The following is a 26,952-nucleotide window of genomic DNA, read 5'->3' on the forward strand; positions in this document are numbered from 1 at the left end:
AGCAAAAAATTTTCCATGTATTCCGTCTAAGTGACTTGGGGGCTGGGAGGAAATTCGTCCCTGACGTGAGTATGATGTTCAATTAGACCCTGAGCATGTGTGCAAGACACACCAGTCAGGAATCTGAGAGGGAGGATTCTCTGTGCACTGTTCCTCCCCATCTGGTGTCCCAGTAGTGTAGTCAAAGGTAAATGCAGGTAAATGGAGTTTACCCACTTCTCATTTGGGGAATATGATTAGATTAGAATAGATTAGTTTATCCACTTCTTTTGTTACCACTACACCACTGCAGTCTCATGGCTCCAGGTGTGGCCTATCTTCAATGCTTCAGAGGAAGGCAAAAGACCCACTAAAACACATCTGCCAAACTGCATCAGGGAAAAAGTATAAAGACATTGAAGTAACGTCACAGTAATTCTATATGTCGGCAAAGGCAAAATGGGGCAGTTTCTCTACACTGTGGATGTATACATTTGAATATGCCCACAAGGTGGCAGACTATATGATTGATGCCCTTGGACAGGTATGCAAGACTAGAGTGGTCTGGAAAAAGCCATGCTTAGTGCATGGCTCCACAAGGATATCTTATGATAGCACTCCCTGTACTTTGGGGAACACGACTGCTCTCTCTTGTGTTTCAATCTGTCCCAGGTAGCTAACCAGTGAAAAGTTAGTGGGGAGGATGCAATCCCACCAACCCCTTTCCTAGCATCTTCCTGGAGAGTGGGGCCAATGCATCAGGGAGCGTTCCATCATAACGGTGCTGCTTCTTGTATACATCTTATGTGCAAGGAGTAACACTACATGAGATTGTGGTTTCCTCACCCCCTACACAGGGCTGTAGTTCAAAGCCACTATCTAGGTGTTTGTGGTTGCCACTAAAAGGTCAGCAGTTGTCATCAATTACTAGGCAGTGGTATCTGTGATTATCATAGTTTCCCTCTAGGTTAAGTATAAAATCTGTGGAAATGGTTAGCAACTACTGACTTCAAGTTACTGGAGAGAGAGAGAGAGAGTAAGGTTCCATTTGCATCTGTGCATATAAAGTGTAAAAACAGAAGAAAATTAAATCTACTGGTCTTGGAATCCTAGTTAACAAAATTCTCCCTAAAATTGCTTCTTTGAAGTTGCAGCAACCTTCAAATTTTATCTTAAAATGCTGATATTGATTTAGTTTTTAGTAACTAAATGACATACAAATGTTCTCCTTCTCTTATGCAAATTATCTAAACATCCTGATAGGCCAAGGTGGTATGTGTACTTATGAACATGAACTACCATGAATATTTACTAGGATCTGGTGACAAATTATGCATGTTCAGTTACTTTTCAATCTTCATATGTACAAAACCGTGATCGAAATGAATAGAGAAGGAGGAGAGTAAGACATTAAGGCTTTCAGTGAATCCAGAGTATAAAATTCACCTACTCTGGGAAAGCAAGGTTTTTACAACAAGGACTGAAGAGTCTAGAAAGAGACTTCCATCTCTGGGGAGAAGGGAAGTTCCCTAAGGAATAAGAAAAGAGCTCAGAAGGAATTTTGAGATGCTGGTTTCCTGGCTAGTGGGTGGAAGATGTCCACTCAAGAAAAGTCTCTTCATAAATTCAGGAGAGTAAGGTGCGCAACAGGTCAGAAAACTTTGATAGTATCTAGGTTACTTCATATATTGGGAACAGTGTATAATATCTTCAGAAATCTCCTAGATCATGCAAATAATCTAAAAGCTGGTGTTCACTGATACAATAGACTGGCAACAGAGGTAAAACCTTTGAGATCCAATAATGGCTTTGTATTCTCTACATAAATGCACTACACTTCATTGAATCCTTAAAACTATATATCTCAGAAGATGGAGATAGGAAAGACTAATAATGTTGTCGCTCTAAAATATTATGCTCACTCATTTACAAACTGATACTGATAAGGAAATTGTACTTATTGCACTGTCCAGGTTATCCATTCCTCCCTGAGCCTAATTGATACAATCCCTTTTTCCATCAACTGTAGGTGACAATCACACTTCCACTATTAGATACTGTCATCTCCTTAAACATCAGCTGTTTCACACAGGTGCACTTCACATAGTCTATGACCAGGTCACTAAGGTAACCTATTGTGAACAGAAGAGATCAGCCATATGTGTTCTCTTTTGCATACTCAGGCTGCCAGAGCAACTGATATGGCATATCTCAAACTGCACTCTCTCTCAGGTCAGCCTGATGATCAGGAAGAAAGACAAAACACCCAAGCATAGTTCAGGTGTATCTGAAAAACTGAAAGAGGGCATAGGTTTTTCAGTGAGTATTTTGCTGTGAGAAGGAAAGAGTTGAATATATATGATGAGAGACATACAAGGGATATTCGGTAGTACAATATCCTGCACATATAATTAATATTATTAATAAGCAGTATAGGTCCAGATAGTGATATTCCTACACACAGTGTGTAATCCCATACTCCTTGAGTAGTTCCATTGACTTCAGTGGGTTTACTTTTGATGTAGGTATTATTTAACTTGAGTAAGGGTAATACAATTTGGCCCACAGCTGGCAATTGCAAAAGCCCCAGAAAGTCAGGCAATGATTGAGGAGTTCTGTTTAAATAGCACCATAACCAACCTTTTCCAGGCACAAGTCTTCAACATACAAACATCAACAAGACTCCGCTGAAGGAAAAAGCAGAGTAATACATTAATGTAGTGTGGAAAACAATGTAATGTAGAATGATGAGAACACTAAAGTTCCCAGGATGAGTTAATCTAAAGGTACAGCTCAATGAAGCATATGTATTAAATGAAAGTGTGGTCACTTTTGTATTCCAGGGGCATAGCAGGGATATGGCTGATAGGAGTGTATTTTCCATTTCTTTTGGCTATACTGTGGATCACACAAGGAACATTTTACAGAGTAAAAAATGGAACAGAAAAAGTCATGAAAATGGGGCACTTTTTTATGAGCGCCAGTCCACTGTGTTGGATCATCTAGTCCAGGGGTGGCCAACCTGACCCTAAGAAGAAACAAGAATTTACCAGTGTACATTGCCAAGAGCCACAGTAATATGTCAGCAGTCCCCCATCAGCTTCCCCACCCCCATACCCAGTGCCTCCCACCCACTGGCAGTCCCGATCAGCGCCTCCCCCGTCCTCCCCATACCTCCCAGTCAGCTGTTTTGTGGCATGCAGGAGGCTCTGGCGGGGAGGGGAAGGAGCAAGGGCACTGAAGGCTGAGGGGAGGGGGCGGGAAGGGTGGAGTGGGGGCAGGGCCTGTGGCAGAGCCAGGAGTTGAGCAGTGAGTGTTCCCCCCCCCCAGCACATTGGAAAGTTGGTGTCTATAGCTCCAGCCCCAGAGTCGGTGCCTATACAAGGAGCCACATATTAAACTTTTCAAGAGCCGCATGTGGCTCTGAAGCCACAGGTTGGCCATCCCTTATCTAGTCTATCCTCTGCCCATTCAGGATTATTTTCTAAAATACATTTGCCAACGGTTTGTTGACACGTTGAGATTCAGCATATTTTTTCTTTGATATTATTATTGGATATAATTATGCAGTTTAAACCATGACTTTATTGTGCCATCTTAGAGCACTTAATTATGGTAATATAGTCCTGTGTTTAGCATATAAGGAGGGAACAGGAAGCTGGTTGTATGTGCTGAATCAATATTTAAGTGAGATGTACATGTATCAAGTGGTATAGGTTTCAAACAACTAAAAAAATTAAGGGATAGCACAAACTAATATTCCTGGAGGGCTTGGACCTGTGTAAAAAGACACTTCTGTATAGTGGGTAAGAAAAATTTGCACTGGTTGGTGAAAGAGTTCTCTGTCTGAATGGAATGGTGAGCGTGGGAACATTCCTAGCTTTGCTGGTGGTTCAGTCTCTCAGTGGGTTTTGAAGTTCTTTCCATTGGGGTAGTCAATTATTTGTTGTCAAGGTCCAAATTTCTTGGTCAAGGTATAGTCAAGGTCCAGACTCCAGAAAAAATAATAAAAAAAATTACAACAAGTATGATAATCAGTAAAAAGATTTTGGGGTCAAAAGTGTCTGCCAGTCTGGATTTGGCCTGAAATCCTCCTATTGACTACACAGCATAATGTGGATAGTGAACCTTGGTGAAAGCTGGACACCCACAAGATACCTGTAAACCTGCTGATGTTAATACTTCTAATGGTGATTTCAGTGTTTTCTACTGCAAGACAAGTCTGTTGCAATGTGTTCCCCTAATCTCCATGTATAACTTTTTACCCATAAACAGTTGGTTTTTTTAATAGTAATGTTTTTATGAAAGCCTGCGTTCCACACTGTATGGTTACATCTCCTCAAGAAAACAATGATCCATTCATTTCAATTACATTTTTTTACAGAAAACTTTGACTTGGTTGTGATATCAAACTTATTATCAACTTTTTTTTTTTCACATCAAAAGTGTCATTAAAATTATTATTTAAAACACTTTTGTAAATGTTTTAGTTTACTCATATAGATAATTGTCATAATCGTTCACATTATATGAACCTTGAGCCACAAGAAAGATTAAGAGTAACAAAGTTTTCACATGAGGGTGTGTTTAGACTGTAAAATATGACATTTTAGGGAAAACCTTAATTGTGGGTTACTATGCAACATATAGGCAGAATTTCTTTTCTTGTGCTGTGATGCTGCTTCTAGTAACAAAACCTTGATTTAATGGATTACATGGTACAATAGAAAAAGACTGATCTGGAATGTTTGACTAATTTTGAAAGACAAGAACTGAACTTCAAAATGAGCTTGGTCATATTGACAAACGGTAAGTTATCCATTGCTTTCTATGACTATATCAAACCATTTTATTTTTCTTTTAAAGAGATCCTAGTACATTTGGGAAAACATTATGCTGATTTTTGGTTCTCATGTTTCCCTAAAAACTAACAAAATAAGTGATTATAAGGAATCAGATACTTTTTTAAGAATAGCAGAATAAATGGTAGCAAAGTATCCCCCCCCACCCAAGCATGGAAAAGTTGTATTGATGAATTACTTCAGACAATACTAATGAACAGTATGAGCGGTTCACAAGAAAGGCCATTGACAGGAGGGATACTATTACTAATTTATTTGTCTTTTTATGGTTCAGTTAGGAATATCTTAGCGAGTATAGCACATGTCAGCCTTGTCAGACATTACACCATACCTGTCAGCATTTTGATTGATGTACAAGCACTACCTGCTCATGTTTGCCCTTCCTTTCAGTTGAGTGCACACAGGTAAGACAGCTTGTTGGTCATTTTTATTAATGCTTTCAGTATCTGTGGCTGCTCTTTTATTGAAAGTTCTGACAGTAAGAGATTTCACTCCCCAAGATTTCTAAGATTTCTTCTGCAAGCATTTCACCACTCAAACAAGGTTTTCCTTGGGGATTTGAGAACTCTTTACATTCTGTGCCAATGCCTTGTGATCTCAGAGACAACTGTTTAGGTTGTTTGATTAAAAAAACCATGACAATCTCCTTTGGAAAGCTTGTCACGAAGAGAGAAAGCCAAAGGAATTAAGGGTGCAAGTGGTATGGCAGTGCTCAAGGGATGGTCTGGTTCATTTTTCAGTAAAAACTGTCAGTGTTTTGTTTTTGTTTTCATAGTGCGGCATGTCTTCAGTCTCGATTTATCCAGATGAACATGTTCCATTTTGAAGAATCCTATGCTGTAAATTGTTTTATTTAACCAATTGTCCAGCAAGGAAAGCATGACCATCACCTAGATCCAACTCTTAACTCTAATCTCTGCTCCACAAGATCTCAAGTCAATTATCTGTGACTGATTTTGTGATCAATAGACGATGAAAATCTTTGAACTTGGCTCTTGTTCTCCAAACAGAACAGATTACAGATTGCATGAATAATGGTAGTACATAGAACCTCTAAAAATATAAGCAAGTGTTGAAAATGAACAGAGATCAATAAAGTGATCATTTCTCCCAGTTTTACCAGGACAGTCCTGGTTTTTCACATCATGCCTGCGAACTTCTTTCCATACATGTGAAATGTCCAAGTTTTTCATTTCGTCAATCAAAATATTTTTAACAACTACAAAACGTTTGTTCGAGACCTATTGCTATACCAAATAGAACTGGCTCTGTTTGCAAGAACAAATGGTCCAGCAGAAAGAGTGTTCACTGTGATGATAAAAGTCAAATGACTGGAGATATAATTTATGCTCGCTTGTGCTTCCTGTGTGCTAGGTTATTTAGTGTTTCATGACAACCTCATTCAGAACGATATGCTATTCCACTCTGAGAATTGCACTCAGAAGCTGGCAGTAGCAAAACCTACACACATTTTAAAAGTGTCCTTTTGTCATTTGTATAACTATTTTGCAACTGTATAAGAAGTACCCCAGTTTTTGATTTTGAAAATAGTCAACAAATAGCAGAGATTAATATTTTCAATAAATTATGCACAACTTTAATATTTCATGATTTGGTAGCAATACAGCCATTAGAGTCTAAGAGCTAGGTTCCACCCCCACTTCTGCATTGCTAGAAATGGAAATAAATGAATACTAACTATGCAGTCATTGGTTAGGCTGTATTCAAAAATGTGGATCTGGAAATGTTTGTCTGGCACCCCTAGGAATGCACGTGTAAAAAAGGGGGGTTGTCTTTGCCTGAGAATTACATATGCAGAATTTCACATATTAAACTCAAAAGGAACTATCGGCAAATATGTGATTGTAACTTGGAGTTAGCGTGAGCGTAAATTCCTAATAGGCTCAGCTCTAGTTATTTTGTCCCTATCAAACCCTTACTTTGTGGTAGTGGCTAGTTTGATTTTTATGCAGGGCTGCAAAAGGGATGAATGAATGTTTTGGCAGTATATGTAAGGAGGAGCAAAAATGGATCTGCTATTGGGAAGAGTTAGAGGTTGCTGTTGGGTAGCTTAAGTTTTGTGGATACAGAAATATATACAAACTTGAATCCGGGAATGGAGAGAACTTGTTCATAGATGTTGAAGAAAAGCGTGTTGCACCTTATACATTCAAGAAGTCATTCCAGAATACTAAGACTTTCATACAGATTGTCATACTGGTTCAAGGCTATTTCTCCCAGCATTGTCAGCCACATAAATATGGGCATAAGGGGCGCTCTCGCTTATTTAATAGATTTTTTTTAATCACATCCTAATTTTTGCCTTTAAGAATGGTTTAATTGATTGGAACAGACTTTTCCTTTCCCACATTTTTCACGTAGGGATCAGTCCTGGGTCTGGTACTATTCAGTATTTTCATGAATAACTTGGATAATGGCGCAGAGAATCTGCTTATAAAACTAGCAGATGACACCAAGCTGGGAGGAGTTGCAAAACACGTTGGAGGACAAGATTAGAATTTGAAATAACCTTGACAAATTGGAGAATTGGTCTGAGATAAAAAAATGAAATTCATAAAGTGAAGTGCAAAGTATTACACTTAGGAAGGAAAATTCAAATGCACAATTGCAAAATGAGGAATAACTGGCTAGGCAGTTTTCAGAGTAACAGCTGTGTTAGTCTGTATTTGCAAAAAGAAAAGGAGTACTTGTGGCACCTTGGAGACTAACCAATTTATTTGAGCATAAGCTTTCGTGAGCTACAGCTCACTTCATCGGTAGGCAGTAGTACTGCTGAAAAGGACCTGGGGAAGATAGTAGATCACAAATTGAATACAAGTAAACTATGTGGTGCAGTTGCAAAAAAGGTTAATATTCTGGGGTGTATTAACAGAAGGGACATAGGAGGCAATTGTCCTGCTCTGCTCAACACTGGTGGGGACCCAGCTGTTCACTGTGTCCAATTTTGGGTGCCACACTTTAGGAAAGATGTGGACAAATTTGAGAGACTCCAGAGGACAGCAACAAAAGTGATAAAAGTTTTAGAAAACCTGACCTATGAGGAAAGGTTAAAAAATCTGGGAATGTTTAGTCTTGAGAAAAGAAGACTGGGGGAGAGGTGGAGGTCTGATAACAGTCTTCAAATATGTTAAGGACTATTATATAGAGGATGGTGAACAATTGTTCTCCATGTCTTCTGAAGGTAGGACAAGAAGTAATGGACTTAATATGCAGCAAGGGAAATTTAGATTAGTTAGTAGGAAAAATCTCACTAACTGTAAGGGTAGTTAAATTCTGGGATAGGATTTCATGGGAGGTTGTGGAAATCCCATCACTGGAGATTTTAAGAGTAGGTTGGATAGGTTGTCAGGGAAGATGTAAGCTTATTTGGGCCTGCTTCAGAGTAGGGTGCTGGACTTGATGACCTCTCAAGTTCACTTCCAATCCTAAATGTCTATGACTTTTTTTGTCCCTTGTAGACCTCTCCATTCCACTTTTATGATCTGAGCATCCTGCTTCATATCCAGATTACATAACATAAATATAATGTATACAGGAGAGCCCTGTTCTGCCTTTTCCCCTTTCAGCACTCCATTTCTTAGTGGGAAAGTTAGAGGATGTCTGTCTACATCTCCTTTCTTTTTCCAAACTGGGATAATCCAAAAGGGCAACGTCAGGTGGCATTGTTACTGGGGGAGTTTCACATTGGAAAATAGGTCAACCCTTCCTCCCAAACAATGTTTTAAATCAGATTTTTAAGACCTCTTAGAAGCCTCTGATGTGTATTTTTACTGCAATATTTCTGTGGCTATTCTGAGATCACATTAGTCTCACAGGGAATAATTTTCCTCTGACAAAAACATGGTTCTGTCGCATCTCTTGGAGGAATTATAGCAGTCCTATGGTTTCTATGAACTCTGATGTTTTCAGGATGATATTGCCTACGAAAACCATGCCTTTGGAAGGATACTTGCTTGTAGGCAATCTCTAGAGTAAGCAAAATTTGAATGTGAATTGTGATGGAAAATGTAGCATTTATATACCAAGCATTGCAACTCTACTGAAAAAGTCATTCAGTCTCTGGTTGATTCTAAGAACAACATAGCATGAAAATACAGGTGCCAACATTCCTTACAAATATTAAAAATAATAAAAAAAACTAAGTCCCTGCATGATTCAGAGAACTGGCAGAATTGGGAACCAAAGACCAAATTCTGCCCAGAAATATACATGTACAACTCCTATTGAAATGAATGGGCATGCCAGCCCACAGTACTATTGTGAGGCTTCATTTGGCAATGTTTGTATTGCACTGAACCCTCCCCAGATGGAAGGGATGTAGGAGTGCAAAGTATTAACATTATTCAATCTGAGGGCATAATTTGGCCTCAGGACTTTATCAAACTATCCCTTCAGCTATGTTCATATATTCTCATTAAGGAAAGGATTCTAACCCCCGTGCTCATATTTAGTAGTATCTTAACCTGGCCCCAGTTCAGCAAAGCAAATACTTAAACCACACTGAACTTAAAGATGTGTTTAAAGTTAAGCATGTGGTTAAGTGCTTTGCTGGAGAGGGATGGACTTAAGCACATGCTTAAAAATAAGCATATGTTCCTATTGATCATGAGGGTGGCACAATCAATTTCATCCCTGAAGTTAATTGCACAACTCCCAGGGACTTCAGTGGGGCCAGGATTTCACCCCAGGCCTCTAATGAATTGAAAGATCGTCTCATGCCGGGGGTGGGAAACTGAGCAAGTCTATAGAACTATTTTTTTTTAAACAAATGTGTTTCCTGTTGTAAGACTTTTTCTACCAACACCAATAAAACATTTAAAAATAATATTTCGTGCAATAACAAGTGCTACATTTTACAGATGAAAATGCTAGAAAGTTTCAACACGAAACATTCAATAGCACACTGAAGAGTATTCAATTGTTATTTTAATCCATTGTTATTGCTTTTATTCAAATGCATTTTGTGTGAAGCTCTTGAAAGATGCTGACCTGACATCTCTGCAGACTGAAATCATTTCTCCACAGAACATGTGCAGCACAGCAAGCAGCAGTACCAGCTTTCTGCTCCTGCCCTGTGATGTTCCTCAAATTTGTACTGAAAGAGCCACCACTAGGGATGAAAGGGTTGTTCATTATCTGGGCCCATTTTTTTATCTTGAGGCATTAGGCTTCTTTGCTGAGACTGCCAAGAGAAGAGCCAACTGTTGTTCTTTGTGGAACCAGTGGGGTTTCTTTTACTTTTTTGTTTGGACTCTTATCCAGTGGCAACTGTATTGTAACCACAAAACCAGTTTAAAATAGCTCATGGAACACCCTGCAGATGGTAATAATTCTGGTCACTATAAACCTGATCCAGATTTGAACTAGTATCCTAGTGGTGAAAGGATAAATATCAGATTAGCACTCCATGGATTGATCTCATCCGATGTTACTTATTATTAAAATTATAATTCAAACCAGTACAGCAGTCTGATATTCATTACATAAGAAGAGAGGAAAAATAAGTAAGTATAGATGTCTTTAGTGACACACATACACATAGCGTTGCATCCATTAAGATAAAAAATAATAATTAACCAATAATATTAAAATTCCTGGTGTAATTCTCCATAGCTAAATCGAGATTTTCAATAGCAGGGCTGCTGTTGGATATGGTTTGCTATCAGTGTTATTGATTACATCAGTGTGCCTAGATTGTTTTGTGCAGAAATCAGTTAACATTCTTTATTTACAGTCATTTGAGTTTTTGTTCCTTTCCATCTCTTAGTCACAGGGTTTAAGGCCAGAAAGACCACCAGATCACCCAGTCTGATCTCCTATATATTACAGGCCACCAACACCATCCTGCCATCTTTACACTAAGCCCAACACCTAGTGTATTACAGTCCTCAGGAGACTAAACTATGGACCACAGGCAGAGAATAGGAGGAGCCTAGGTACGCCAATGGCTGAAGCCCCTGGAACTGCAGACAATTGACTGTTATATATACACGTACACACAGATTATCCAAGCAAGTGACCTGCATCCCACACTGCAGAAGAAGGTAAAATCCCTCCAAATTCCCTTCGAACCTGACCTGGAGGAAAATTCCTTCCCAACTATGAATATGGTGATCAGTTAGATCTAAGCATGAGAACAAGAACCAGCCAGCCAAGCACTTGCAAGAGAAAATTCTGATTACCATCTCAAAGCGCTGGTCTGCCTTGTATTGTGTCCCATCTCCAGCTGTGGCTATCTTTGAAAGTTCAGTGGAAAGGGACAACACAATACATCATGGGGGGAAAAATCTCTTCTTGACTCCTACGGATGACTCGCTGAAGCTCAGAAGCATGGTATTTTAGGAATGTAAGATACTACCTGAAAGGGATTCCTAGGGCTGCTGAGCGTCTCTTAACGTGTTTTCCTCTTGGGCCGAAAACCTAGCAATAATGTGTTCCACAGAGGTTTGACCTTGAATTTGTATTTTTTACAGAATAATCAGAAATTATGGATAATATCATAATTCTACCAGTGAGCACCACACATTTGCTAGTTCCTGTGATTCTGTAATGGCATCAAAGAGAATAAACGGATGCTTAGACAGATCACTATGAAGGACCTGGGGTAAAAGGGGTTAATTCCTGTATCACAATAAAGCAAGGGCACTGGTATCAAAGAAGGAAGTGTGAAATTTCTATATGCCCAGAAATGACTTCTGACTACAATACTTTAACTTGCACATTATCCCCTTCTTGAAGCTGAATAACTGTTTTGATTGCAAATCTGAATTTTATAAAAATCTTTATTTGGCTTTTTTGAATCCCTACAAGTCCATAAAAGCTTTTGCTTCATAACTACATTAAATAATTACCGATAACTAGTGACAGGTTAAGGTGACACAAATCAACTACATTCTTCAGTGCCTCTAAATCATCCACTGAATCATCAGAATTTACACAGTGAATCCTTTTTATGTGATCATTAACAAAACAACAAAGCCAGAGAAATTAAAATCTTGAAACAAGGCAATAGAATTTCTGAATGTGAAATATGTTCTGGGAGCAAAGCACAGACAGATCTTTGAAGAAAGCCAAGACTCGTGGAAACAAAAGCTTTAATTTATAAATGTGAGATGGAACAGATAACTTGAATTCTTGGATAAGATATTCATTGGGTAATGTCAGGTTTATTGAAAATAAAGCCACCACCATTTAGATTCCCTTATGGAACAGCACTGCAATATGGCATGAATCACTAAGACCTGATGGAATGATGGTGCAAGCCCAGTTTTGCCCCAGCTGGTTCTGGTTGGGTACTCAGCATTCTATCCAGGGCTGGCTCCAGGCACCAGCTTTCCAAGCAGGTGCTTGGGGAGGCATTTAGAATGGGGCTGCAGTCTGTTGTCCTGTGGTGGCAATTCAGCAACTGCTTGGGGTGGCAAAATTGGTAGAGCCGCCCCTTATTCCATCAGTCTCATGAAGAATGATAGCATGAGAATAGCTGTGATTGTTGCAACCTTCTTGAGTTGCATGAAGAGGCCCACCACAAAGAAGGGTTTAATAATGCATTTAGTCACTTTTTGTGCCCAGGGACTGGATTTCGGTTTATGGTTCTTCTAGTGCATAAAACATAAGAGTTAAAGTGGATTTCATAACTGGATTTCTCTAAAATGGAGTAACAACTATTGGAGTCCTCATAGATTATTGTCCGCAGGTATTTCAACGTGCCTGCCAATATTAGCTTAGATTACCAGCATTTCTCTTCCTAGAAATGGCAGTCACTCTTCATTTTACCAGAAAGTTAAGGGGCACTCTCACAGAGTTCAATATGTATACAGTTTAATCTCTGGGGTTGATTTGGATATTCAGATCAATCCTGTAGAGTGATATAACCCTCAACATCTCTGTTTTAATGCTGAGACTATTCCACATATCAGAGCTAGCTTATTTCATCATGGTATCAGAAGCTATGAGTTCTGTGAATTTCTCTAGTCTCCCTATTGGCAGCCAGGCATTGTCAGGGCCTGTAGCACAGATGGTCTGACCTAATGGGTCAGAGCCCAGAGTGGAGAAAGGGTCACGGGCAGGGGCCTGCCAAGTGTCACAGCTGGAGCCAGAAGTCACACCAAGGGCCAAAGTCCGACTCTGTTAGAAGCTACAACAAGGGTCAAACCAGAATCAGAAAATGGAGTTGGGTGAGAGAGAAGGAACAAGGGGCAGAAACCAGACAACGAAGCAGGAACTTGGTTTCAGGGGTTTGGTCAGAAGCAGGTCTAGCAACTAGTTGCTCAGACACCGTGTGTGCCGGGACAGGAAGCTTTATGCTAAGAGATGTCCAATCAGCAATCTGCTGCTAGTCAGCTGATCCTGCTGAGTCAACCGGTGGAGCCCCCATTTGCAGAGCATCAGCTGTAGTTTCCTGGTGATGAAGTAGATAAGGCTCTTGTTTGACAACCCCATGGAGCTGAGTTTGAAGCCGGTCGTGTTTGACTGGCATATGTAGTCTCCAATTATAACTGGAATATTGGTCGTCTTATTAAATGCTTCTAATCAGCAGGTAGAGGGCATGTTTATATGCTGCTTGCCTTGGAAGCCCAGCGCTCACCATTTTTTTAAAGTGATCTCCAAGAATTGAAACAGCTGAACTGTAGATTGGAGAGAAGATGGCTGAAGAGCAGTCTCATCTTTTTTGAAGAGGGAATTTATGTGGGCAGACTGGAGAAGTGAATGAAGCCTAAAAATGTTACTCTTCAGGTGTAGACACAAGAATAAACTATTTAGTTGAAGTCTTTTGGGTAATGTGCAGTCTGAATACCCTCTCACCAGGACAGAAGTTTTTTCAGTTGGACACTATACCTAATTTACTTGTGAATAATCTGCTCTGATCTGGTTTCTCTAGCCTTTATGATAATGGCTCTTGTGTTGCATGATATGTTGCCTCTTGTGGCTTTGACCCTGGTCTAGTTCACTTTGGCTGCTTAAGACAAATGGGATCGCAATGCTGTTATTATTGACAGGCATTTTCAATAGCTCTCTTAGGCCTGGTCTACACAAGTCTGCCACTTTGCAAGATTATTTTGATTATTTTCTATCACTATGGAAATAAAGCTAGGTTGCTTGTTAACTAAAATAAAGTGAATGTATCCAACAGAGAAAAAACATTCTTAGTATCGTGTGTGTGTATACACACACACACACACACACAGAGGCTATAGAAGATACTTATCTTTCATACAAAACAATGTCTCCTTTCACTTACACCACTTTTACATTGGTGAATTTCCATTGCCTTCAGCAGAGCTACATCTTATTTTAAACAGGTTTAAGTGAGAGGCATAAAATGATTGAGTTTCAAAAACTTAGAAAGTCACTTACAATAAATTTCCAGTGAGTAATCTCCAGCCCAAGAATTAACTACATTCATTATTTGATGAATATTTCTAAATAATTAATACAATTGAGAAAAATCAGAAATTGCTGGTGGGCAATTTGCAAACAAGATGCTACATTTGTCAAATAAATAATTCAGTACTGTAAAGCATCATAAGAAAATATGTATGAAAAACATTAAGACCAGATATTAAAGTCCCAAAGCAAGACTACAGCAGCAGGCTTCCTATTATAGAAATATTCAAGAGTTCTGGTTTCCTTAGCCTCAAAGAACCAAATTCCAAAGTCCTATCTTATTTCTGCAAAGCAAGAAAAGAAAGGGTGGACGATTACCTTCACGTAAACAAAGCAAGAAAATTAGGTATGTGTGGCTTGGTAACGTTTGGGACTAAGCTGTGCCTTTATGGCACATCCCCCATGAGCAAGCAGTGGAGCATAAGCTGCACCTGCTCTGAAGGAGCACTAGCAGGTGTTAATGCCTCAGACACACCGTTCTGAGGCTCAATTCCCTCTGGAGGAAGGAGTGAGAGAAGGGAAAGAATTTGCTGCTGATATAGGCCAACAGCAAATTATGGCATCCCCCCGGGCTGCCTCAGTTTTGCTGGCCATTTTGTGGGGGGGATGGAACTAAAACTACCCCATCCCTCCTCATCCATTATCTGCCCTCCTGTTCCAGGGGAGAGTAAACAGGTACTGCACATCTGCTTACTCCTTCCTGTCCAGATCTAAGGTCCAGGTGGCCATGCATTGGCATAAAGGTTTCATGTAGTCCAAGTTACAATCTAGTCCATAGAGTATAAAAATCTCCCTAGATGTCTAGTGAGAAAAATGATATTATTTCCCTCCAATAATAAAAATAATATCTAGAACTTTTGATAAAGAAGCCATCAATATTTTCTAACATTCCTAACACTAAGTTATTTTTTTTATTTAATTTCTTTTCTACTCTATCTAAAATGCTCAGTGTGGTCAAGTGGTCATATGCCTCATGATGGAGCAGTGGAGATAAAGCTGAAGAGCATTTTTTTTTAAACAGGAACCTGGTCAGGCCTTTTGTACCCCTTCTTGCTAGGCTTAAAGATGACAATTGCTGCTTCAGACTTTGAGATGTCACCTCTCTGATGTAACATTAGCCTAAAAAACAGGGCTACCCAAGTTTGAGAAGTCTAGGCATTTATGACCACTTCGTAAACCTCAGTAAATTGCAGCAGGGGGTTCTCGCAATGAATCTGTCCATGCTTATACCATATAATTAGTCCCTCATTTATCTGTCTTTTGAGTCTGGGTGATTGACAAATGATCCACATATTTAAAACGGTCCCCACTGAGTCTGCAACCTTCCACTAGATTACAAGTAAAATGCAGCCTTGCTTTTAAAATCTAGATTCTATCTCCTTTCTATTAGAATTACCTTCCTGCATGTTAAGAACAGAAGAAATTCCTTCTCCAAGTTGGCTGTATTAACACAATTCAGGCTTGGAATGGCTACCATGCCCTACTGTTTTTACTTATGATGTTCCAACACTAGGTTGAGCAAAACAGCATGCAGGTATCCCAGCTAGTCATTATTCTGCTGACAATTTTGCTTTCACATCTGAGAGTTAATTCAGCATTATTTGGCTGGTTGCACAGTGGTGTATCCCTCCAGATTGGAGTGGGACCAGTGCTCACTCTGAAGGATATCTATGAAGTCCCAGTGCTAAGTCTTATCACCAGGCAGGAAGATGGTCATTCATGGTGTCGTTTAGATATGTGATGTTCTCTGCCTCTATCCAGTGCTGGACTTATGCCATGATCCAGAACTGAAAGTGAATGTATGAAATGAGATATGGGCATACGTTTGCATCACTACAGAACCTGATACCATACTAACATGAGGGAAACTAGATGAACTGATCTGCCAACTCTGCCTCAAGAAATTCTTTCACTACAAAGACGACTCCACCCAGAACTACCACATCCCTACCAACAGTCTTGAGAAAAAAAGAATCATATGAATGGACACCCTGCAGGAGACAAAACCATATACTTGATCATTACATTGATTGCTTCAGGAAAAAAACAGACTGTGAAGTCCTTAACAAACATTACATATACCACAATCTCTCTACCACCAAGAGGATAGCTATACAGTCTGTGAAATGAAACCACCAAATAGTGATCAAACCAAGAGACAAAGGGGGTACCATCATAGTCCTCAATCTTGATGACTGCATCAACTAGGCCAACAACAACACTCTGACACTACCTACTATAAAGAACTCATAGAAGACTCTACACCACAATTCAGAAGAATTTAAAGATACCATTAAATCGTTCTCCAAAGAACAGATGCAAAACCTGCAGACATATCTCAAGATTCATGAGTCCTATATATGCTTATCACAACATGTGGTGTACTTAATCCAGTGCATCATATGCCCCAACAACTATGAGGGTGAAACCACACGGTCATTACAATCTCTGATGAGCTCACTGAAAAATGATAAAAGAAAAAAACAAATATCATTCATAGGTGAATACTTTTAACTAAAAAAAGAAAAGGAGTACTTGTGGCACCTTAGAGACTAACAAATTTATTTGAGCATAAGCTTTCGGGAGCTACACAAAAGCTTATGCTCAAATAAATTTGTTAGTCTCTAAGGTGCCACAAGTACTCCTTTCCTTTTTGCGGATACAGACTAACACGGCTGCTACTCTGACACCTAACTTTTAACTAAGTGATCACTCCATATCTGACCTGTCAGTACTTGTTCTCAAAGGAAACCTGCACAACATCTTTCAAACGCAAGTGTCACACTGTCTCGAGTGGCTCACAACTATCTCAGGGCAGACTGTCAGAAAACAGGGCAGCCACCCCAAATTCGTGGTTTTCTATAATTAGATTTCACCAACCCAGTAACAAATGTGAACTCCTGGATCACTACACCAGTCTTACCATGGAGTCACAGACACTTCCCCCAGACTCGCCAATCTATTTTACCACTCAGACAAGCTGGACTTTGTGATAGGTCACTTAAGCCAAAAATCACAGCACATCAGGTTGCTCCTAGTCCCAAGAGACCATTCACTTACCCCAGATCAATTGATACTCAAGATCTTACACCAGAGACAATGCTGGTAGTCAGTTCTATAGTAAACTAACTAAAGGTTTATTAGCTAAGAAAAGGAAATGAGAGTTATTGAGAGGTTAAAGCAGGTAAAATATATGCACAGGTGAGCCACAGTTTGTAATTCCAAATGCTGGCAGTGAGGTAATAAACTTTCAGTTTCCCAAAAGTCTTTTCAGGGTACCAAGATTGTGTCTGAGGATCTCCGCTTTGCATCTGGTACACTTCCCTTGTGGAATGCAAAGTTTTTCATTTGCAATCCACAAGGTATCTCCCTCATTTGATGTGTTATTTAGTTACAGGGGTATACACAGTGTAAATGTTCTCATTCCATTAAAACAGGATACAGATAAGTAACACAATGTATGTAATATCCCATTAGTTTTCCTGAGGTTTAAATACCAAATACACTCTTATACATGTAATAATCACTTTGACCTATAGCCGCGGTTCTCAGCCTGCAGCCCACAGGCCACTTGTGGCCCAATCAGCACACAACTGTGGCCCATGTGACATCCTCAGGGCCATAATATATATTTATTGTGTGGATATGGCCCACATAACCTATTTACCATTGTGGGCTGCCTATGCAGCTCTCTATGTGTTGAGAACCACTGATCTATAATAATATCAAGTGAATTGGCCTGGGGCTTCGCCTGGTCTGCTAGTACCACAGCAAGTCTGGGAAATTAAATCCATAACTCTGCTAGACACTAAAAACCATGGACTCAATAGGGCCAAACTGGTTTTATGACTCATTACTACAATATTTAATATATCCCACTGCCTGCTAACTCTCAGTTACCAACTTAATTTTAAGTGGTCTCCCACTATGTGTGTTAACCCCTTATGCTTAACCATCTGCGAACTTGTATTTAGCTCAGACTCTCCCATTTCCTTCACCAGAGCTATGAAGAGCTTTGTGAGCCTTGAAAGCTTGTACTTTCCACCAACAGAAGTTGGTCCAATAAAAGATATTAACTCACCTACTTTGTCTCTCATATATGGGCATTAGACAATCACTATCCCAATGGTGTTGAAGCAGTCTCTATCTCGAAAGCTGTACTCTTCAATATTGCACTGTAGTTTTTGGATAAAGAAGTTACAGTTCAGGGGTGAATTGCACCTCTGACCACTCACCCCCTCAGTGTCTCCATGAGCATGTCTTTTAGGTGACAGGCCTCTACACGTTCATCCATCTTTAAACTCGATCACCAGGTTACAACTCCCCTGTTTACCTCAACTGGCCCAACTTGGTTTGGTACAGTAGAGAATTCTCTCTGAGAGCTTCTGACGGGGATGAACTAGCAGTAACTTAGAACAGTTTCTTCAAAACAAGTATGATTTATTGGTTCATAGAAATCTAAGAAGCAGAGCAAAATGGGATTAAAATAAGAAATGCATATGAACTTGTCTAAACCTTGTTCTTTCCTTGAAAGTTTAGGTAAATTGCATTTAACCCAGGGACCCCCATCTCTGGATTGGAGTGACAGGCCGCCCTTTTATAGTCTCTGCTTCTGTCTGTTTCTTTCCATCAGAGTCTCCCCTCAAGCAGTTGCTGACAACTCATGCCCGTCCTTTCTCAAGGTGGTCCTCTTAACTGTTTAGTGTTCTTTTGGTCTTTAGATCATTTGGTCATGGCAAAATAGTGGGTTGGAAGTCCCCTCTTCACACCAAATAGCTAAACTGTTGTCCTTTGAGTGTTTACTGGGCTGTTACTTATCTAGGCAATTATTTTGCTATTCTGTTTGTTTCCCAACAGCCCACAATTAAATTGAACCAATACATTCACACACTTCAATAATCCAATGTTAAAAGCTAGGTCATAAAATTATAGATCATTGTGGTAGACTATACATAGTCTTTCAGACATTGAGAAAGATTAGTTTTACTAGTGAGGATGTTGCATCTGAGAGTAGAATGGATTTCTCTATGAGGCTTCACAACAGGGGTCTTGTTAACAAAACTATCTTTTGAAGTTACATTCCTTATGTAGAGGACAGCAAATCAAACTTTCAGTGTGAAAGATCATTAGGTCATTGACTTAGCTCCACTTACTGGAACTTACATTTGACCAGTTGTAGAAAACAAAAACGTGGTATTATTTCTCAATATACACATTATTATACTGAAAAAAATCCGGTTTTGAAGCGCAAAAGCTTAGACAATGGGAAGTGGTATGGTAAAATGGGGGACACTCCTAACTATTCTAAATGTCTTTATTACAACATTTATTTTCCCCAGTACCCATTTTAGATCTTTAACACTGCACATTCAATGCCATGTTAAAATAAAACCATATCTGAGCCACACTTTTTCATATACTTATATATTCCATGGCCAGAAGGGACAACTGTTATCATCTAATCTGACCTCCTACATAACACAGGCCGTAGAACTTCCCAAAATTCCTAGATCATATCTTTTAGAAAAAAAAAAGAATCTTGATTTAAAAATCCACCATGTTCTTTGGTAAATTGTTCCAATGGTTAATTACTGTCATTGTTAAAAATTTAAGCATTATTTTCAGTCTGAATTTGTTTAGCTTCAACTTCCAGCCACTGGATCACATTATACCTTTCATTGCTAGAATGAAGAGACCATTCTTAAATATGTGTTCCTCATGCAGGTAGTTTAAGTGTGTAATCAAGTCACCTATTAACCTTTTCTTTTTTTAAGTTAAATACATTTTGCTCCAGGAGTCTATCACTATAAGGACAGGTTTCAGAGTAACAGCCGTGTTAGTCTGTATTCGCAAAAAGAAAAGGAGTACTTGTGGCACCTTAGAGACTAACCAATTTATTTGAGCATGAGCTTTCGTGAGCTACAGCTCACTTCATCGGATGCATGCCGTGGAAACTGTAGCAGACTTTATATATACACAGAGAATATGAAAAAATTGGATGAGCTATTACCAGCAGGATAGTGAGTTTGTGTGTCTGGTTTTTGGGAGGGGGGTGGGGGGGTGAGAGAACCTGGATTTGTGCAGGAAATGGCCCAACTTTATTATCATGCACATTGTGTAAAGAGTTGTCACTTTGGATGGGCTATCACCAGCAGGAGAGTGAATCTGTGGGGGGGGGGGGGTGTGGAGGGTGAGAAAACCTGGATTTGTGCTGGAAATGGCCCACCTGGTGATCACTTTAGATAAGCTATTACCAGCTGGACAGTGGGGTGGGAGGAGGTATTTTTTCATATTCTCTGTGTATATATAAAGTCTGCTACAGTTTCCATGGCATGCATCCGATGAAGTGAGCTGTAGCTCACGAAAGCTCATGCTCAAATAAATTGGTTAGTCTCTAAGGTGCCACAAGTACTCCTTTTCTTATCACTATAAGGCATGTTTTCTAAACCTTTAAATCATTCTCACGGCTTTTCTCTGAACCCTCTCCAATTTATCAATATCCTTCTAGAATTGTGAACATGAAAACTGGACTCAGTATTCCAGTAGCAGTTACACCAGTGCCAAATAACCCCTCTACTCCTACTTCTGTCAATAGGAGATGGGGCACAATCACTGCCAAATAGTTACTAGATAAACCAGAGTTGCAAGTAGCACATGTGAAAATCTGACTGCTGATAATTGAAGCATAATTCTCTTCAGCTGCCAATTGATTACCCATTGTTTGGAGCAAGACAAAAGAGAAGACTTAGGCCAGCACCCTGGGAAGAGTTTGCCTCTCCTCAATGAGTGAGGTTGCTGTTAAACCTACAAAAATTCTCTCTATGCTTCTTTTTCACTTAGGCCTTCTCTATACTACCAGGATAAGTTGATCTAAGTTATGCTACTCCAGCTATGTGAATAACATAGCTGGAGTCAACGTAACTTAGGTAGACTTACTGCGGTGTCTACTCTCTCCCATCGACTTACCTTAATCTTCTTGTTCGGGTGAAGTACTGGAGTCAACCGGAGAGAGCTCTGCAGTCGATTGAGTGGGTCTTTACTAGACCCGCACAATCGATCCCCTGCTACATAGATTGTAGCAGTGTGGATCCCCGGTAAGTGTTGATATGGCCTTATATTTGCATCTACCACAGGCACTGAAACTGCTATCAGGGCAGGGACCTGTGAAGTAAAGTGGCCAAGATTTCTTACCAAAAAAATCTATCACTTTTCATTATTTTTTTGTTTTTGTCACAATGAATAGGTTGGAATTAGCAGCCCCCTTTGAAACCATGTGTAGTACTTATAATTCATTCACCTGGAATCGAATAACCTGACCTATTAGACACAGATTTTGAGAAAACTATTTTTCACTCAGTATGATGATTAGCCGTCAGGATACATCATTCACATGCTTCCTCACTGCAACATTATAGAAACTATTAAAAACAAGTCAGTGAAGAATTGCATTTACTATTAAAACAGCAAATTTTGTCTGGAAATTTGATCCAAGATTCCCCCTTAGCACAGGAGGGTGCAAAGATCTCACTCTCCTGGCTGGACAGAGGAGGCTGTATTTCTGCTACTACTCCTGTACTGAGGGAGAGCAATAATTTCCACAGGGGAGCTTCATAGCATGTGCTCAAGCATCCATTCACTAGTCCTCCTACCTATACTATGTCATTGGCGAGTGATGCCCACTGGTTGTGGAAAGTTTGTGTAGGGTTTGAAGATTAGGTTGAATTTGAGGCAGTGAGTAAGGGACAAAATGCCAGTGAAATCTAAGGAATGAGATGAATGATTGGCTGATTAACTGTTCTTTGCCAGCAAAGATGTTTCTAGATACCATTTATGAAGTAGCATCACATTCACAGCATATTCCAGGATTTATTTTTCTTTATTTTTCCTTCAAGACATGGGTGTTTTGTGGCTAATGTAGGGAAATATCTTGGTATTTAGAGTACATGTAGATTTCCCTCTGAACCTCTGCCTGAATGCCACAGTATTTATGGATTATTTGGTCTTTTTGTTTTAAAAAACAAAGTGCCAATTAATACCTCAAGTATAGAAGAGTACCTGGTGTGTTTAGTGACCTTTTGTATCAGTGCCATAATTTATTGACTGCATTTTTTAAAATATATTTTCGGGATAGGATTATTGAGAATATGCCTCTTGTTCCACTTCTCAAGAACCTAGAACAGCAAGCACAGTCAAGAATGCCATGGGGGAGCGAGCAGCTTTGCTGGCAGCAGAATTAGGAACTTCTAAGGAGAACTGTATTAAGATAATTCTCTCCCATTGGCACCACGAAACCAGTATTCAGAAAAGGGCAACTAAAATAATCAAGTTTCAGAGTAACAGCCGTGTTAGTCTGTATTCGCAAAAAGAAAAGGAGGACTTGTGGCACCTTAGAGACTAACCAATTTATTAGAGCATAAGCTTTCGTGAGCTACAGCTCACTTCTTCAGATGCATATCGTGGAAACTGCAGCAGGCTTTATATATACACAGAGAATATGAAACAATACCTATTCCCACCCCACTGTCCTGCTGGTAATAGCTTATCTAAAGTGATTTCCAGCACAAATCCAGGTTTTCTCACCCTCCACCCCCCCACACAAATTCACTCTCCTGCTGGTGATAGCCCATCCAAAGTGATAACTCTTTACACAATGTGCATGACAATTAAGCTGGGCTATTTCCTGCATAAATCCAGGTTCTCACATCCCCCCCACCCCCATACACACACAAACTCACTCTCCTGCTGGTAATAGCTCATCCAAACTGACCACTCTTCAAGTTAAAATCCAAGTTAAACCAGAACATTTGGGGGGGGGGGGGGTAGGAAAAAACAAGAGGAAACAGGCTACCTTGCATAATGACTTAGCCACTCCAAGTCTCTATTTAAGCCTAAATTAATAGTATCCAATTTGCAAATGAATTCCAATTCAGCAGTTTCTCGCTGGAGTCTGGATTTGAAGTTTTTTTGTTTTAAGATAGCGACCTTCATGTCTGTGATCGCGTGACCAGAGAGATTGAAGTGTTCTCCGACTGGTTTATGAATGTTATAATTCTTGACATCTGATTTGTGTCCATTTATTCTTTTACGTAGAGACTGTCCAGTTTGACCAATGTACATGGCAGAGGGGCATTGCTGGCACATGATGGCATATATCACATTGGTGGATGTGCAGGTGAACGAGCCTCTGATAGTGTGGCTGATGTTATTAGGCCCTGTGATGGTGTCCCCTGAATAGATATGTGGGCACAGTTGGCAACGGGCTTTGTTGCAAGGATAAGTTCCTGGGTTAGTGGTTCTGTTGTGTGGTATGTGGTTGTTGGTGAGTATTTGCTTCAGGTTGCGGGGCTGTCTGTAGGCAAGGACTGGCCTGTCTCCCAAGATTTGTGAGAGTGTTGGGTCATCCTTTAGGATAGGTTGTAGATCCTTAATAATGCGTTGGAGGGGTTTTAGTTGGGGGCTGAAGGTGACGGCTAGTGGCGTTCTGTTATTTTCTTTGTTAGGCCTGTCCTGTAGTAGGTAACTTCTGGGAACTCTTCTGGCTCTATCAATCTGTTTCTTTACTTCTGCAGGTGGGTATTGTAGTTGTAAGAAAGCTTGACAGAGATCTTGTAGGTGTTTGTCTCTGTCTGAGGGGTTGGAGCAAATGCGGTTGTATCGCAGAGCTTGGCTGTAGACGATGGATCGTGTGGTGTGGTCAGGGTGAAAGCTGGAGGCATGCAGGTAGGAATAGCGGTCAGTAGGTTTCCGGTATAGGGTGGTGTTTATGTGACCATTGTTTATTAGCACTGTAGTGTCCAGGAAGTGGATCTCTTGTGTGGACTGGACCAGGCTGAGGTTGGTGGTGGGATGGAAATTGTTGAAATCATGGTGGAATTCCTCAAGGGCTTCTTTTCCATGGGTCCAGATGATGAAGATGTCATCAATATAGCGCAAGTAGAGTAGGGGCTTTAGGGGACGAGAGCTGAGGAAGCGTTGTTCTAAATCAGCCATAAAAATGTTGGCATACTGTGGGGCCATGCGGGTACCCATAGCAGTGCCGCTGATCTGAAGGTATACATTGTCCCCAAATGTGAAGTAGTTATGGGTAAGGACAAAGTCACAAAGTTCAGCCACCAGGTTAGCCGTGACATTATCGGGGATAGTGTTCTTGACGGCTTGTAGTCCATCTTTGTGTGGAATGTTGGTGTAGAGGGCTTCTACATCCATAGTGGCCAGGATGGTGTTATCAGGAAGATCAAGGGACTCAGAAATTAGATCTGTAAACAATGTTAAGAGAGATAAACATGCATGTCTTCAGAAAAGCTGGGCTGAGTGGGAGGATGGGAAACATGAAAGCATTTTACTCAGAAAGGGCATATATAAGTGGATATTCTTAAAAAAGTCAAGAGCTTGCTCTCATTAAGCAGGGATGAAAACATAGTTAATGGGCCAATTCTGATGGGTTGCACAGGTGCAACTAAGGGTAGAATTGTGTCTAGCATGTGCAATGTGGATGAGCTAATGCTGTAATGAAAATTTTATATATCTAATTCCTGACTTTTGTTTAAGCTTGCAACTTTACCATTGCATTAAATGTAGTTTTCACATGTAATTTATTAATCTGCACTTTAATTGTATTTCCCTACTTCCTTATTTTCTTCTGTTATATTTACATTTATATTGTCATTGTTGGTGGATATTCCAATGATTGTTTTTTGTGTATGTTACATTTTGTAATATACATGCTGAAACATTTTCAGCTAATTAATGTTTGTAAAATGTTTTGAGATGATCAAATGAAAAATGCAGCACAAGTGCACAGTGATATTACTACTGTTGAATCATGAATTATTTTTTTTGCAACTTTAATGTGAGGTTACATCCTGGGAATATAGATAATTTGATGTTATTTTCTTAATATATCAGAATATCATCTAACCAAGATCCCTTTCCAAATTGTGTAAAATAACTTCCTAAAAGGAGGAAAAGCAAATATTACACAGATGATTCTGATATAGTAGTGTAAAGTTGTTACAGTGTTTTATCATATTAACACTTTAAATTGTGAGTGAGTGAATAATTCTTTTGGCTTAACTTTACGGTTAGCCTTTTTTGTGATTTGTCCATGAATAGTTTGTGATTTTCTCAAGTTTATTCATTATGTGAAATTATTCACTGGCATTAGTCTTGGTCTATAGATTGATCATGAGAAGTTTGTTTCAAATATTCACTACCCAAATATTAAAATTTGGGCTATACTGATACAGTTCAGTTGGCTACATGAATAACATAATATGTTTCTGTTCACTTATTGGAAAAACAAATCTCCATTGATTCAAGGAGGATCATAATTTTACCCCCTGTGAAAAATTCCTAATGTTAGTTGAAAGCTCTTATTGCTAACATTCCTGGCAATAAATAATGGCCTAGATCCTGCAATGAGTGCTATATGGCTGGACCTCTAAGTCCGTGCAGCTGTCTGCCCCTGCATTGGGCTCAGTAAGGGACCAGAGCCTTGTTCATTAGAATTTTGGTAGAACGCAAACATGAAAGGGGAATAAACATGAATGAAATAAACTTAGTATTTTTATATGAGTAAAATAAATATGAATGAATCTGAAAATAGTTGTGGACATTTCTTTTTGAGCTGTTTACCCAGCTTTACTTGAAATATTTTAGTTGTGATACTGAAACATAAGCAAAAAAGAATTTGAATTAATTTAAAAAAAATCTGAGTTTTTGCTCCTTCTGTGTTTAAATTTCCTTACTGGAAGTGAGTATAAAGTAATGGCAGCATTGTTTATCAATGTCCTCCAGTGATTGTTAGCAATGCATTCTTGCACATATTGTTTCAGACAAAAAATTAGTATTTTGCATTAGCGGAGGATAATTAGGCAATAAGATACAAAAGAGAGTAGGGTTATCATGAGATAAACACACACATGGGGTGTTATGAGGCACAGCCAAGTATCTGTAATCCCTCTAGGGTATGATTATCTTGAGATAACCACACGCCCTGGAGTTGCCTTATTGCTATTATAAAATATCTTTATTATAGGAAGAAATGTGCATTTTTGTGCTGAAAGAAGAGGAAGCTGGCAATTTAGAATGCTGCACAGCAGTTTCAGCTGAGCGGTGTGGTTTACATAGATTAATCTATCCCACTGGAATGTTGCTTCAGCCAAAAAATGTTCCTTAAATCCAGGCAGTCATAATCTGTAGTGATGTGCAGCTATTTGGCGTATTTGAGAAATTCCCTTCTTGGTTCTTATGCTGTTCATTTGATGGCTGCAAGATATGCACACAGGGATGAACTGAGATGGAGAAGGGTTAAGAGGACCCTGCTTTTTTAAATGTTTGAAAATATAGCCAAAAACTCGACCCTTCCATTTTACTTTGAATAGCATCGTTTATACAAACTCTATCCTAGATAGCTCTACAGAGTTGAATAATACAATCCAGAGCTAAATCAAAATTAGCAGGAGATAGAAATTAAGGAGTAAAAACAATCTTATCTGAGCTTTAAAAAGAGCTGAGAAATGAATGAGGTAGAGAGAGAGGTAAGAAGGCAGTTCCAGGCAACAGTGGAGCCTGCAGCGGAGAAGGTTTTTCAACCAAGAATGGCCAGGTGATACGGTAAAGTGGGTCAGGGTGAATAAAGATAGGGAGGTGAAATCCTGGCCCCACTGAACTCAGTGGGAGCTCTGCCATTGTCTTCAATAGGGCC

The sequence above is a fragment of the Lepidochelys kempii genome, chromosome 6, assembly GCF_965140265.1.
Source record: "Lepidochelys kempii isolate rLepKem1 chromosome 6, rLepKem1.hap2, whole genome shotgun sequence".
Lineage (NCBI taxonomy): Eukaryota > Metazoa > Chordata > Testudines > Cheloniidae > Lepidochelys > Lepidochelys kempii.